The sequence below is a fragment of the Dendrobates tinctorius genome, unplaced genomic scaffold (genome assembly GCF_039654945.1).
Source record: "Dendrobates tinctorius isolate UK_male_01 unplaced genomic scaffold, ASM3965494v1 ptg000021l, whole genome shotgun sequence".
Taxonomy (NCBI): Eukaryota; Metazoa; Chordata; class Amphibia; order Anura; family Dendrobatidae; genus Dendrobates; species Dendrobates tinctorius.
Window position 1 is genome coordinate 6,420,151 of NW_027361689.1, and position 13,835 is coordinate 6,433,985.

The following is a 13,835-nucleotide window of genomic DNA, read 5'->3' on the forward strand; positions in this document are numbered from 1 at the left end:
GCCTTCCTAACGGGATTGGCTACTGGAAAACTATATATAGCATGTTCCTACAGCCCTTCTTTGACAGGTTGTAGAGGAGAAAGTGCAGGTTGGAGAGAAGAGCAAGTTACTGGCGAAGATGGATGTTGTCATTGGAAATATTACCACTAGAAGTTCTGTGACGGTTTCAGTAATGAGGGACAATTTTGCACTATAATTTATGTCACCTCAAGGCAGAGTACACTGGCAGGATGACAGAGTGTGAAAGATTTGTGCCCTAACCAAACTTGTGTACCTTCTGGACCAACAGTATATACCTTTGCCAACCAAAGTTGGCTATCTTGTCATGGTCTCTATTTTTAGGTTTAGGCCACAGGTGTGTACCTGGTTGTGTTTTATGCAAAGTATTTCACCTTTTAACAAAAGTTGTGTACATTGTTAGGAAATCACCAACAATAAACACAACTTTTCAGGTGAAATACTTTGCTTCAAACACAACCAGGAACACAACTGTGGCAAAAAGCTAAAATTTACCCACAGTTATATACCTGGTTTTGAATACCTTTTTACCTTTTAAATACCCTGTATTTAACCTTTTTTTAAAACATATTTCGCCGCAGAAAGAAATGACAGACAACCAGTGTAAACAATAATTTAACTTTTATTTAAAATTTTTTGTTTTGTGTAAACTGTTTTTAAAGTTAAAAAAACTTTTTTAATAAAGGTTTGAAACCAACCAAATGGGCATTTTTATTACAAAAATAACATTATAACTCGGTGTAGTGTGGGGTGGAAATACTGCTGGAGGGGCTGCGGGACACTTCGACAATGGGAGTGTGGAGAGAGGACTGGGATCGTGGTGGGGAAAGAACAGTTAGAGGTGATGGTGTGGAAAAAGCTACAGAATGGGTGGACATGTGGGAGGCAGAAGAGGTGGTGGGCGGTGGAGTGGAGGGTTGGGCAGGGACTGTAGGAGCAGATGATGTTGATGGAAAGTTGTATGGGGAAGGAGTTTGGTACGGGGAAGGAGTTTGGTACGGGGAAGGAGTTTGGTACGGGGCAGGTTGCTGGAAGTGGGGAGATGTCTGGTACTGGGGAGGTTGCTGGTACTGGGAAGGTTGCTGGTACTGGTGAGGTTGCTGGTATGTAATAGGAGGGGGAGGATGGAAAGTGGCTGGAGGGGGTGCAGATGTAATAGGAGGGGGAGGATGGAAAGTGGCTGGAGGGGGTGCAGGTGGAGGAACTACAGTGGTGGGAGGTGGAGGTTGGGAGGTAACCTGCTGTAGAGCACCGTGGCACGAATGCATTACATGCATCTGCTGGGTAGGAGATAGTGTTGCCATGCGCTCCACAACAGACCTGAAAAAGGTGTGGTTTGGCGAAGATCTTGCTTCTGAATGCATGGTTTGCAGAAGTGTCTTCACCTCCAGAATGCTGGAGTTGATCTGCTGAAAGCCTGCGGAGATTTGCTCTGACAAGACTTTTAGACAGTTCTGGAAAGATGCATTCAGATGCAAGAACTGTGGCGCATAACTCTTTTCCTGACCCCTCTGCCGCTGCCGCCCAGTACCTGCAGGTGTACTAGAGGTGGCAGGGGCAGAAGGGTGGGGTAAAGGGAAAGCGATCTCCTCACCAGCAGCTTCATGTAATGTAGGCGGCCACGATGCTCCTGTGCTGGTGGATGGGACAGATGGGTCGAATGTGTGGGAAGGCTGGGAAGGTGCAGATGTACCGGGGCGGTCGAAGTGTCCCTCGGTGCCGGTCTCCTCAGGGATCGCCTCAGAAGGGTCCAATCGTGCAGGCTCCCGAGTGCTGCTCACCGTGCTGTGGAATAAAGAGAAAAAAAAACAATTAAATTACTGACATGGTATGGCCCTGGCTGAAAAAAAAAAGTTACATCTAACATTTTTTTTCACATGTGGTGTGTAATATTTACCTTCTAGTGACCATTGTTTCCCGGAGGAACGACAGGGCTTGTGCGTACTTGTACTTGCTCCTGCGTCCTCCAGATCCACTCGGGGCCCGCATCTCTTTATTGAACTCCTTCTTGAAACGATCCCTCACAGACCGCCACCGATTCACAATTCTGTTCCCTGAAACGAGAAAGGAGTGGTTAGTATACAACATCAGTGTTTCACAAACTCCAGTCCTCATGGTCCCCAGGGGTCATGTTTTCAGGATTTCCATAGTAAATAGAAATCCTGAACACATGATCCGTGGGGACCACGAGGACTGGAGTTCGGGAAACACTGGTTTACATCAAGCAACCGGTACTTTATATACTTACGCTCTTTAATCTGGGCCCGAACATCGAGGTCCTCCCAGCGGCCCACAAGGAGCGAACAGATTTCCTCCCAGAGTCGTCGGGTAACGATAAGGTCAGCGTGGCGGCATTCAGCCATATTCCAGAGCGGCTCCCTTTCTCTGACGAGATCGATGAGGTGGTCCACATCGAGTCCTCCAGCCTCACCGTCAGAGTCGGGAGCACGCTGTGAAGGCTGTTAAAGAAAAAGACAAAAATAACATAATTAGCCTCCACAAAAGAAATGAAATAAAAAGTGCAAAAAAACAAAGCAAAAATATTTATACTTACACGCTGGTGACCGCCGCGTTGCTGTCGCCGACGACCCTGGGAGGCACCGCGAGGACCTCTTGGCCGAGCACCAGATTGGGAAGACTAGAGAAGAAAACAAAAAATGTTATGTCTTTGGATGTAGGCATTTGTTTGCTGTGTGTGGTCTGCAGAACATTGTTTTCTATGTGTTGTGTGTAGTGTGATGTTGTGTTTCTGCGTTTGATGCAAAAAACTTACCAATTGTGAGCCCACTCCAAGTGTCTGTCCACCCCTTCCTTCTTCTTCTGGGAGCTCCTCTTCATCTTGTGAATCCTGTTTTGAAATAAAAGGCAATGAATAGACATATATTACAGAGATGATGGATTTTGGAAATAAAAACTTACCGTCAAACGCTGACGATGCGAGGGAGGGCTCCCAGAAGAAGATGTGCTGTCCTGTTGATGGCCAGACTCCATGGCTGTGGGTATTGCTGCTGCTGTTGCTGCTGCCAGTGATGCCATTTCTGCTGCTGCTGCTGCTGCTGCATCTCTTGGGCGGCTGTTGAATAAAGAGAAACAAAGGGCCAATGAATATCTTGATATTCCATGGCCCTAGTTTGGAGGAATGGGGGATTTGATAATTACCGTCTCTCATCTGCTGCTGGCCTCCCCTCCTCAGCATGTTCCATTTGCTGCTCCATTTGGGGTGGTGGTGGTGCTGATGGTGCTGCAGTGGTCTCCTGCCTTCTCCTGCTGCGCTTGGTTGCTTTCTTGGGTGGCATGTTGGGTGTGGCTGTGGGTCCCACTGTCTTGCTTTTATATATGTCTTGTGGGCAGAGCTACTGAGCATGCTCAGACCAAAAAACCGGATCCGGCCACCGGATCCGGCTTTCGCCGGATCAGGCGCATTGCGGCGCTCATAGGCTTTCATTGTGTGAAAAAGCCGGACGTGCCGGATCCAGTGTGTCCGGCTTTTTCGCCGGAGACAAAAAACGTTACAGTAGCCGTTTTTTCTAGACGCCGGATCGCGACACATTGCCGGATCCGTCGAAAACGCATGGCCATCCGGCGCGATCCGGCGCAAATGCAAGTCAATGGGGGGGAAACCGGATCCGGCATTGCATTTCGCCGGATCCGGTTTCTGTCAAAAGCGCCGGATCGCGCCTGACGGCGAAAACCTGATGTGTGAAAGATGCCTAAGGTGGTATAGTATGCGTGAAGGGGCACCTGAGTTTCATCAGGGTCAGATTCTGCCTCAGTACACTGCGAGGACAATGTAGTGCTCTGAGTGAATGTACCAGCAGAAAAATCTAGCAGTGGCTGTGCATCAGTGCACTCCATTTCAGATTCATCTTGGACTGGGGAATTCACGATTTGACTTGCTAACCCAGGCATGGTATGTGAAAAGGGCTCTATGGAGTAATCGGTAGTGTGGCCTGCCACATCCTTCACTTTTGGTTTGGGTGAAGGACACAAGGAAAGGTGTTGTTCCTGACCAGGAGCCTCCAATGACGACTCAGTGCTTTTATTTTTTGAAACTTCAGAAAAGGAGGCGAGAGAGCTGGAGGCTGTGTCAGCAAAGTAAGCCAAAACTTGTTCCTGAAGCTCCGGCTTTAAAAGTGGTTTACCTACTCCCAGAAAAGAGAGCCTTCGAGGCCTTGTAGAGCCAGACGATGACGCAGGCTCAACACCTCATGCCTTAAGTGCTATTGTGCTTTTGCCACTACCAACAGATGCAACACCACCACCACCACCATCGGGACCAGCTGGCAACCCCTGCTCACTTCCATGGCGTCTTCCACCATACTTGCTCATTTTTGTGAAAATGTACCCAAAATACGACCAGCTATATGGTACTGCAAAACAAGGTAGGTGTATCTACTATTAGTGAGAATTTGAATCTCACTATAGATTTGAGGACGCAGAACTATTGTCTCTGGCCCAGTAGAGATTACACCTCAATGTAACAGACTGAAATTGGATGGTGAATGACAAGGTGGAGGGTGTCTTTAGGATTGGTGAGAATTTGAATCTCACTATAGCTTTGGTGACGCAGAACTATTGTCTCTGGCCCAGTAGAGATTGCACCTCAATGTAACAGACTGAAATTGGATGGTGAATGACAAGGTGGAGGGTGTCTATAGGATTGATGAGAATTTGAATCTCGCTATAGATTTGAGGACGCTGAACTATTGTCTCAGGCCCAGTAGAGATTACACCTCAATGTAACAGGCTGAAATTGGATGGTGAATGACAAGGTGGAGGGTGTCTATAGGATTGGTGAGATTTTGAATCTCACTATAGATTTGAGGACACAGAGCTATTGTCTTTGGCCCAGTAGAGATTACACCTCAATGTAACAGACTGAAATTGGATGGTGTATGACAAGGTGTAGCGTGTCTGTAGGATTTGTGAGAATTTGAATCTCACTATAGATTTGAGGATGCAGAACTATTGTCTCAGGCCCAGTAGAGATTACTCCTCAGTGTAACAGGCTGAAATTGGATAGTGAATGACAAGGTGGAGGGTGTCTATAGGATTGGTGAGAATTTGAATCTCATTATAGATTTGAGGATGCAGAACTATTGTCTCTGGCCCAGTAGAGATTACACCTCAATGTAACAGACTGAAATTGGATGGTGTATGACAAGTTGTAGGGTGTTTATAGGATTGGTGAGAATTTGAATCTCACTATAGATTTGAGGACACAGAAATATTGTCTCTGGCCCAGTAGAGATTACACCTCAATATAACAGGCTGAAATTGGATGATGTATGACAAGGTGGAGGGTGTCTATAGGATTGGTGAGATTTTGGATCTCACTAGAGATTTGAGGACGCTGACAATGATGCTCTCAGTCCAAGTATGGGCGCAGGCAGTCTAATAAGCAGGACTGCTGCACACAAAAGGGTGGAAAAATGAACCCTTGGTAACTGTGCAGAAAAGAGGAAGAAAAGTATTTTTGCCTTTAAAAAAGCTGTTTGCACAGCAGTGTGCAAACAGCAATGCAGCTATCAGGGAGCCTTATAAGGCAGCCTATTAACCAACAGAGCTGATGCACAAAAATAGAGCCTCCCCTGTCACTGCACACAAAGTGTTGTAAGTGGAAATCGCTAACAGCAGAAGCAGTTTTTTGGTTCTTCGTCCCTGCCTAACGCTCTCCCTACAGAATCAGCAGCAGCTCTCCCTATGCTAAGATCGGCATAGGTAAGATGGCAATCAGCGTTCGCGCCCTTTTATAGCCCCTGTGACGCCACACAAAGTCAGCCAATCACTTGCATGGCCTTCTCAAAGATGGTGGTGACCGATGCCTATGTCATCGCGTTGCCCACAGTGTGCGTCCTCCATCATTGGCTGAAAAAGGGCGTTGGAAGCATCTTTTGAAATGCGACTTTGGCGCTCTGGTTGCCGACCTCGTGGCTGACCTCACGCTATGGTCGGCTTCGTTTCATGAAACCCGACTTCAGCGAAAGTCATCGGCTTTTGAATATGACCGACCCGTTTCGCTCAACTCTAATCAGTACCCGTTACCCCTGATTTCTGATTTATATTCCAGAGTTAAAAGTGCCTTCTGGTTTACCAAGCTTGACCTCAGGGGGGCGCATAATCTTATTCGCATCAAGCACGGGGATGAATGGAAGACGGCGTTTAATACTCCGGAGGGATTTTTTGAGTGCCTGGTGATGCCTTTTGGGCTCACTAATGCCCCTTCTGTCTTCCAATCCTTTATGAATTATATTTTCCGGGACTTTGTTGATAAGTTTTTGATCATCTATCTGGATGATATTTTGATCTTTTCCAGTGATTGGGCTTCTCATGTGGAACATGTCCGGACTGTGTTCCTGATTTTGAGGGAAAATTCCCTGTTTGTTAAGGGATCGAAATGCCTCTTTAGTGTACAGATGATTTCATTTTTGGTATTTATTTTGTCTCCGTCGGCTATTGAAATGGACCCGGCCAAGGTACAGGCCATTTATGATTGGGTTCAGCCCACTTCTTTGAAGGCTCTCCAGAAGTTTTTGGGTTTTGCTAATTTCTATCGTAAATTTATAGGTAATTTTTCTGGTGTTGTCAAACCACTGACTGATCTGACCAAGAAGGGTGCTGATGTGCTGAATTCGTCTCCAGAGGCTGTCTCGGCATTTCAGGAGCTTAAGCGGAGATTCACTTCTGCTCCGGTTCTATGGCAACCTGATGTCTCACTTCCATTTCAGGTGGAGGTAGATGCTTCTGAGATTGGTGCAGGAGCTGGTTTGGCCCAAAAAGATCCTGTGACTTCTAAAATGAATCCCTGTGCCTTCTTTTCTCGAAAATACTCCCCATCTGAATGTAACTATGACGTGGGGAATTGGGAATTGTTGGCCATGAAATGGGCATTTGAAGAGTGGAGACATTGGTTGGAAGGAGCTAGACATCAAGTTGTGGTCCTCACCGACCACAAGAATTTGATTTATCTTGAATCAGCCAAACACTTGAATCCTAGACAGGCTAGGTGGGCCTTGTTTTTCAGGCGTTTTAATTTTATGGTCTCTTTTCTTCTGGGCACTAAGAATGTTAAGGCGGGCTCCCTTTCTAGGAGACTCTTTGCAGATTCTCTTATTGTGACCGAGCCTACTGCCATCCTAGGTGAGGGGGTAGTTCTTTGAGACATGCCCTGGTGGAGTTTCAGGAGGACAAACCTGAGCGTTGTCCTATGGGAAAATTGTATGTTCCTGACCAGTGGAGGAAAAGAGTGATGTCTGAAATTCAGTGCTCCGCGTTGGCTGGTCATCCAGGTATTTTTGGTACCAGAGATTTGGTGAGTCTGTCTTTTTGTGGCCTGCCTTATCTCATGATGTTAGGAATTTTGTGCAGTCCTGTGGGACTTGTTCTCGGTCTAAACCCTGTTCTTGTTCTAGTGGGTTGTTGATGCCCCTGCCGATGCCCAAGAAGCTATGGACCCATATCTCAATGGATTTTATTTCTGATCTTCCTATCTCTCAGAGAATGACTGTTATCTGGGCGATTTGTGATAGATTTTCTAAGATGGTCCATCTTGCACCACTCCCATAGTTGCCATCTTCTTCAGAGTTGGTGCCCTTGTTTTTACAACAGGTGGTTCGGTTGCATAGGATTCCTGAGAACATTGTGTCGGACAGAGGAGATCAGTTTGTTTCCAGATTTTGGAAAGCTTTTTGTTCCAATCTGGGAATTCAGTTATCTTTCTCCTCTGCATTTCATCCTCAGATTAATGGGCAGACTGAGAGAACAAACCAGACCTTTTGAGTCCTATTTGAGATATTTTATATCTGCTGATCAGGATGACGGGGTCTCATTTTTGCCCTTGGCCGAATTCGCGCTAAACAATAGAGCTACAGTAGTTCTGCCATTTTGATGTCGCCCTTTTTCTGTAACTTTGGGTTTCATCCTCGATTTTCTTCAGGGCAGGTGGAATCTTCGACCTGCCCAAGTGTGGGCACTGTGGTAGAGAGAATGCAGTGGATTTGGGACCAAGTGGTGGATAAGATGTCACTCTCTCAGGAAAAAGCCCAGCGGTTTTCCAACCGGCATAGGACCATTGGTCCCCGGTTTAAAGTGGGTGATATGGTTTGGTTGTCATCAAAGAATATTTCTATGAAGGTTGCGTCTCCAAAGTTCAAGCCAAGATTAATTGGACCTTTTAAGATTTTGGAGATTCTTTATCCTGTTTCTTTTCCATTGGCTCTTCCAGCTACGTTTAAGATCCATAACGCGTTTCATAAATCTCTGTTGAAGAGGTTAGTTGAGCCAGTAGTTCCTATGGCGGCACCTCCTGACCTTGTATTGGTTAAAGGCAATGTGGAATATGAGGTAGAGAAAATATTGGATTCTCATTTGTCTAGACGGAGACTCCAGTACTTGGCCAAATGGAAGGATTATGGCCAGGAGGATAATTCTTAGGTCTCTGCTTCTGACATTCATGCCAATAGATTGGTTCGTGCTTTTCACCGGGCCCATCCTGATCAGCCTGGTGGCGTGGATGAGGGTTCGGTGACCCTCCCTTTAGGGGGGGTACTGTTGTGAATTCACTTTATGCCCTGCTTCTGGTTGCTAGTGAAGGTAGTGGAGCTGGTTGTATTGACAGAGGAGTCGTGAGTTCTCTTTCCGGGCTCCCTCTGGTGGTTACAGGAGGTAATGCAGCTGATCTAATTGACAGAGGCCTGCCAACTGATAATGAGGACGACGATTGGACATCTGGAGTCTCTAACTGGATTTAAGACAGCTGACTCCCTCTATCCCTGCTGGTGACTTTTCCTGCCTCATGAGGTCTTAGTTTCCAGTTCACTCCCTGCTTGGTCAAGCTAAGTGTTCTTTGCTATTGTTCACATTTGACTTGGTTTTGTCTATTCAGTTTTGTGTGGTCAGCCAGCCCCGGCAGGGGCTGTGCTGAATTTCCATCCTTATGTTACTGTTTGTGTCAGTTTGTTTTTTGTCCCTTAATAGATTGGCCTCTTTTTGCTCTGCTTTCAGAATATGCCAGAGTGCTCATATAGTGGGAGAAGTCTAGTGACTTCAGAGTTTTTGCTATCAGAAGTGTTGGACATTTATGTAGGGTTTTTTGCGTGATTGCAGACAGTGTCTTTCCTTTCCTGTCCTTTCTAGTTAATGTGGGCCCCATTGTTTGCTCAGCCTATTTTCCTACCTGTGTTTGTGTTTTCATCTTGTCTCACCGACAAAATATATTTGGGGGCTGTCTATTACTTTGGGGTCTGCTCAGGGGCAGTTTAGATTTCCCCATTTCTTGCTTTAGGCTTATTTAGTTCTCCGGCTGTGTCGAGGCGTCTAGAATCATCGTAGGCACGCTCCACAGCTACTGCTAGTTGTGTGGATAGGATCAGAGGTCTGCAATCTGCTTAGTTACCAACCTCTCTGCTTTTCTGTAGCTTATCTTGGTCTTGTTTTCCTCCTCGGTGACCCAATCATAACAGTCAAACTGCTCCCACAACAGCTCAATGGGGATGAGATCTGGTGACTGCGCTGGCCACTCCATTACAGATAGAATACCAGCTGCCTGCTTCTTCCCTAAATAGTTCTTGCATAATTTGGAGGTGTGCTTTGGGTCATTGTCCTGTTGTATGATGAAATTGGCTCCAATCAAGCCCTGTCCACAGGATATGGCATGGTATTGCCAAATGGAGAGATAGCCTTCCTTGTTCAAAATCCCTTTTACCTTGTACAAATCTTCCACTTTACCAGCACCGAAGCAACCCCAGATCATCATATTACCTCCACCATGCTTGACAGATGGCGTCAAGCACTCTTCCAGCATCTTTTCAGTTGTTCTGCATCTCACAAATGTTCTTCTGTGAGATCCAAACACCTCAAACTTGGATTCGTCTGTCCATAACACTTATTACCTATCTTCCTCTGTCCAATGTCTGTGTTCTTTTGCCCATATTAATCTTTTCCTTTTATTAGCCAGTCTCAGATATGGCTTTTTTGCCACTCTATCCTGAAAGCCAGCATCCCAGAGTCACCTCTCAATGTAGACGTTGACACTGGCATTTTGCGTGTACTATTTAATGGAGCTGTCAGTTGAGGACCTGTGAGGTGTTGATTTCTCAAACTACAGACTCTAATGTACTTGTCTTGTTGCTCAGTTGTGCAGCGGGGCCTCCCACTTCTCTTTCTATTCTGGTTAGAGCCAGTTTGTGCTCTCCTCTGAAGGGAGTAGTGCACACCGTTGTAGGAAATCTTCAGTTTCTTGGCAATTTCTCGCATGGAAAAGCCTTCATTTCTAAGAACAAGAATAGACTGGCGTATTTCACATGAAAGTTCTTTTTTTCTGGCCATTTTGAGAGTTTAATGGAACCAACAAATGTAATGCTCCAGATTCTCAACTAGGTCAAAGGAAGGTCAGGTTTATAGCTTCTCTATTCAGCCAAACTGTTTTCAGCTGTGCTAGCATACTTGCACAAGGGTTTTCAATGGTATTCTAATCATCCATTAGACTTCTTACACAGTTGGCAAACACAAAGTACCATAAGAACACTGGAGTGATGGTTGTTGGAAATGGGCCTCTATACACCTATGAAGATACTGCATTACAAACCAGACATTTGCAGTTAGAGTAGTCATTTACCACATTAACAATGTATAGAGTGTATTTCTAAATCATTTAATATTAGCTTCATTGGAAAAAGCTGTGCTTTACTTTAAAAAATAAGGAGACTTCTAAGTGACCCTAAACTTTTGATCAATAGTGTGTATAAAACTATATATATATATATATATATATATATACAGTGTATATTTATATATATATTTACTTACCTTTGTGGCCCCTGTGCATCACCAGTCTAGTACCCGCAGCATCTTCAGATCATTTCTGCTCATGATGAAATTTCCATGTCTTTTAAATTGGGCCAGCATTGATGGATTCTGGGAGCATGCAGAAAGATCACGGCATCATGACATCACACAATGCACTGTGACCCTGATTGCGCAATGGCTGATCCATCCTGAGGTCCATTAAAGCCTAGCCCAACATAAGAGGCTTGGGGGTTTCAGCAAGAGAACCAGATGGGTTAAGTGTAATATGCTCTGAGGTCTGAGCATAATAAGGGACATTAAGTTTGGGAAGAATAATTTATCCACAAATCAAATTTTCTGGGAAAAAACATGCAAACAGGCGTCCACATTTTGTCTGATCTGCTAATCTCTATTCACAACATTTCTGACAATGTGAAAGTGTTACATCAGGATATTGAGGTAACACCACCATTATTTCATGGTAAAGGGAATGATGCTCTCCATTGGCCATTCTCTTATAGCAACACTTATGTGATCTTACTAGCTGCCCATAGGGGGCCAAGGAAGAGTAGATATTTCAACAACCATTGACTTTGCCACTAAACTACCCATCAGACATTTGCTACAAGTCGACAATTAAATATGCTGCATTGAAAAAAAGAAATAAAATAATGTGAGCTTTCATTGGTAGCACAGATTAATTAATAAGGATCATTAATCCCAATTCACACTGCCTGACGTTTTCTCACTGGAATTGCTCTATAAGATTAAGATTTCATCTGTTTGGATGTTTATGAACAAAACCTATAAATTTGTAGTTTATTCATATGAATGTATAGCATTGGCTATATGCGAGAGTAAATGTCATCGCGTAGATCTGCTTTGATGAAAAGGGGGCAACTGTTTACATTCTACCGGTAACTTTCTTATATTTACAGAAGGAGTAAATGCCAGACATAAATATAGAGGCAGGGATGATATTCCAAAGCAATAATGAGGGCGTAATGGAATAGAGTAAGAGAAGAGTGTAGATAGGGATCTCATCCCTAGAGACGTGCAGAACGTAAAAGGTACATTCATATTCCACCATTATTTCATCACCTAAAAGACTATATAATGTTACCACTCCTATTTAAAAAACAAAAAGCAAAGGAACACGATTCAGTTTCTGCACGATTCAGTTTCTGAAATTTTTAATTTGTGTCATAACATTTTGGATCATATAATTATGACTTTACAAGAATTTTCTCTCATTTTTTTGAGAATTAGGTGTATGTGCTATAATCATTGATGTTTTGGGTTTAGACAGTGCTGACCCATGATTCGGTGGTCCAGTCCGATAGGCATTGCTGTTCTTGATCTGGCGCCTCCTCTCTTTCTGCTTTGTGTGGATGATGTGTTCTACATCATCCATAAAGTTTGGGGCAGAGCAAAGTACTGTGATGCATATGTGCTGGGAAAAATCAAAGCGTTCAAGAGCAAGTCCGCTTTTGTCGAGCCACAGGGAATCCAAAATAATTGTATTTATTTACAACCGCGGGAATATGGTCTGATTTATTATAAAGATGCCATAGCAAGTCCTGTGTTGGTTTATAACCAAAATACTAGCACCATGTGATTGGATGACCACTTGACAAGCTAAATGTTTTATACTGCATATGTCGGCTAATAGAGGGGGACGTGACATCTAATTCTTTATACTGTAGAGGACACTATAACCTGCACTTAACAGCCTGGAAAATATTGGATGAGGGAGAACTATGCTGTACCACCCTCTCACAGTCTCACCAGTGGAGTGGAGAGCAGCTACTGCTTCACTCACAGTCAGCGCCCACATCAATGTTGATTGCAGGAATATACAGCGTGATGTAGGCGATACCAAGTGCGGGGAGGAGAAGGAAGCCATCTCGTCTAAACTCACTCCACTGTGCCTTTAGCCCTGTACTCAACAGTATAGCTGCTACCGCTTCACTAATCTGTGCTTTTGGCTCTGCTGCACCTGTTGCACCAACCTGTGGCTGCTCCTGCTGCATTCACTGCACACATTGAAGAGCTGTACAAGCATATATTGCATGATGTGGGCAACACAAAACCAGTGAGAAGCGCTCACCATTGCTGCTGCATTCAATGCCCACATTGAAGCACTGTACAGCAATGTACAGCATGATGTGGACAACAGCAAGTACAAGAGGATCAATGCTTAGTGGGTAATTATCAAACAGATATTGCTTCTGAATCACAAAGAGTGGGGGCAGGGCCAGTTTTAGACAAAGTGGGGCCCTGGGCAAAAGTTTAAAGTGGGGCCCTAAATGCTCACATATTGCACCTTCACACAGAAACATTTCTGTTGTATTTACAAGCGCTAAGTTCAGGCCGGTAAATGAGCGTGATGGACAATACTGAGGTCGTTTGATGCTTGTTTCCTCCTTATGGTAGGTGCACACGATCAGTAATTGGCAGCACTTTGGATGCAGCACATGTCCGCTGCATACAAAGCGCTGCCGGCTATTGAACGCAGGTGAATCCGCATGTTTTCATTGAACCGTGCAGAATCACCACGTCCAGTGCATTGTATGGGTGAAATAAGATAAATATACATGCTGAGGTCTAGAGAGCTGCGCTGCATGTCCTCCGTGGGTGAGCCGCGGGTGTCTGTGCACATATAGTGGGCGTGGGATTCTTGAAATCCCATCCGCTATGCTATAACATCTGGACCCTGCACAAGTACACAGCATCCAACATGCATCGTTTACTGACTGTGTGAACCTACCCTTACTCTGGCTGAGTAAGCATGACTGGTACAGATAGTCTTCGATTCAGTATAATGCAGGTCTCATATAGTATAATGCACTCCCCATGGGCCTTGATAGAATATAATGCAGCTCCCCTCAAAGTATAATGCAGCTCCCCCTCAGAGTATAGCGTAGTCCCCTCATAGAGCATAATGCAGCCTCCTCAGAGTATAATGCAGCCTACCTCAGAGTATACTGCAGCCCCCACACACAGTATAATGCAACCCCCTCAGAGTATAA

At 44.8% G+C, this 13,835-nt stretch overlaps 1 long non-coding RNA gene across 1 annotated transcript; it reads right to left on the reverse strand.

Annotated features, from left to right (window-relative positions):
- Window positions 1–2,471: 2,471 nt before the first annotated feature.
- Window positions 2,472–3,343, reverse strand: LOC141083716 (uncharacterized). Its single transcript, XR_012230796.1, has 3 exons — window positions 2,938–3,343; window positions 2,792–2,866; window positions 2,472–2,656 (listed from the first exon to the last, which is right to left on the reverse strand). It is a non-coding gene; the product is annotated as an uncharacterized lncRNA (long non-coding RNA).
- Window positions 3,344–13,835: the final 10,492 nt, after the last annotated feature.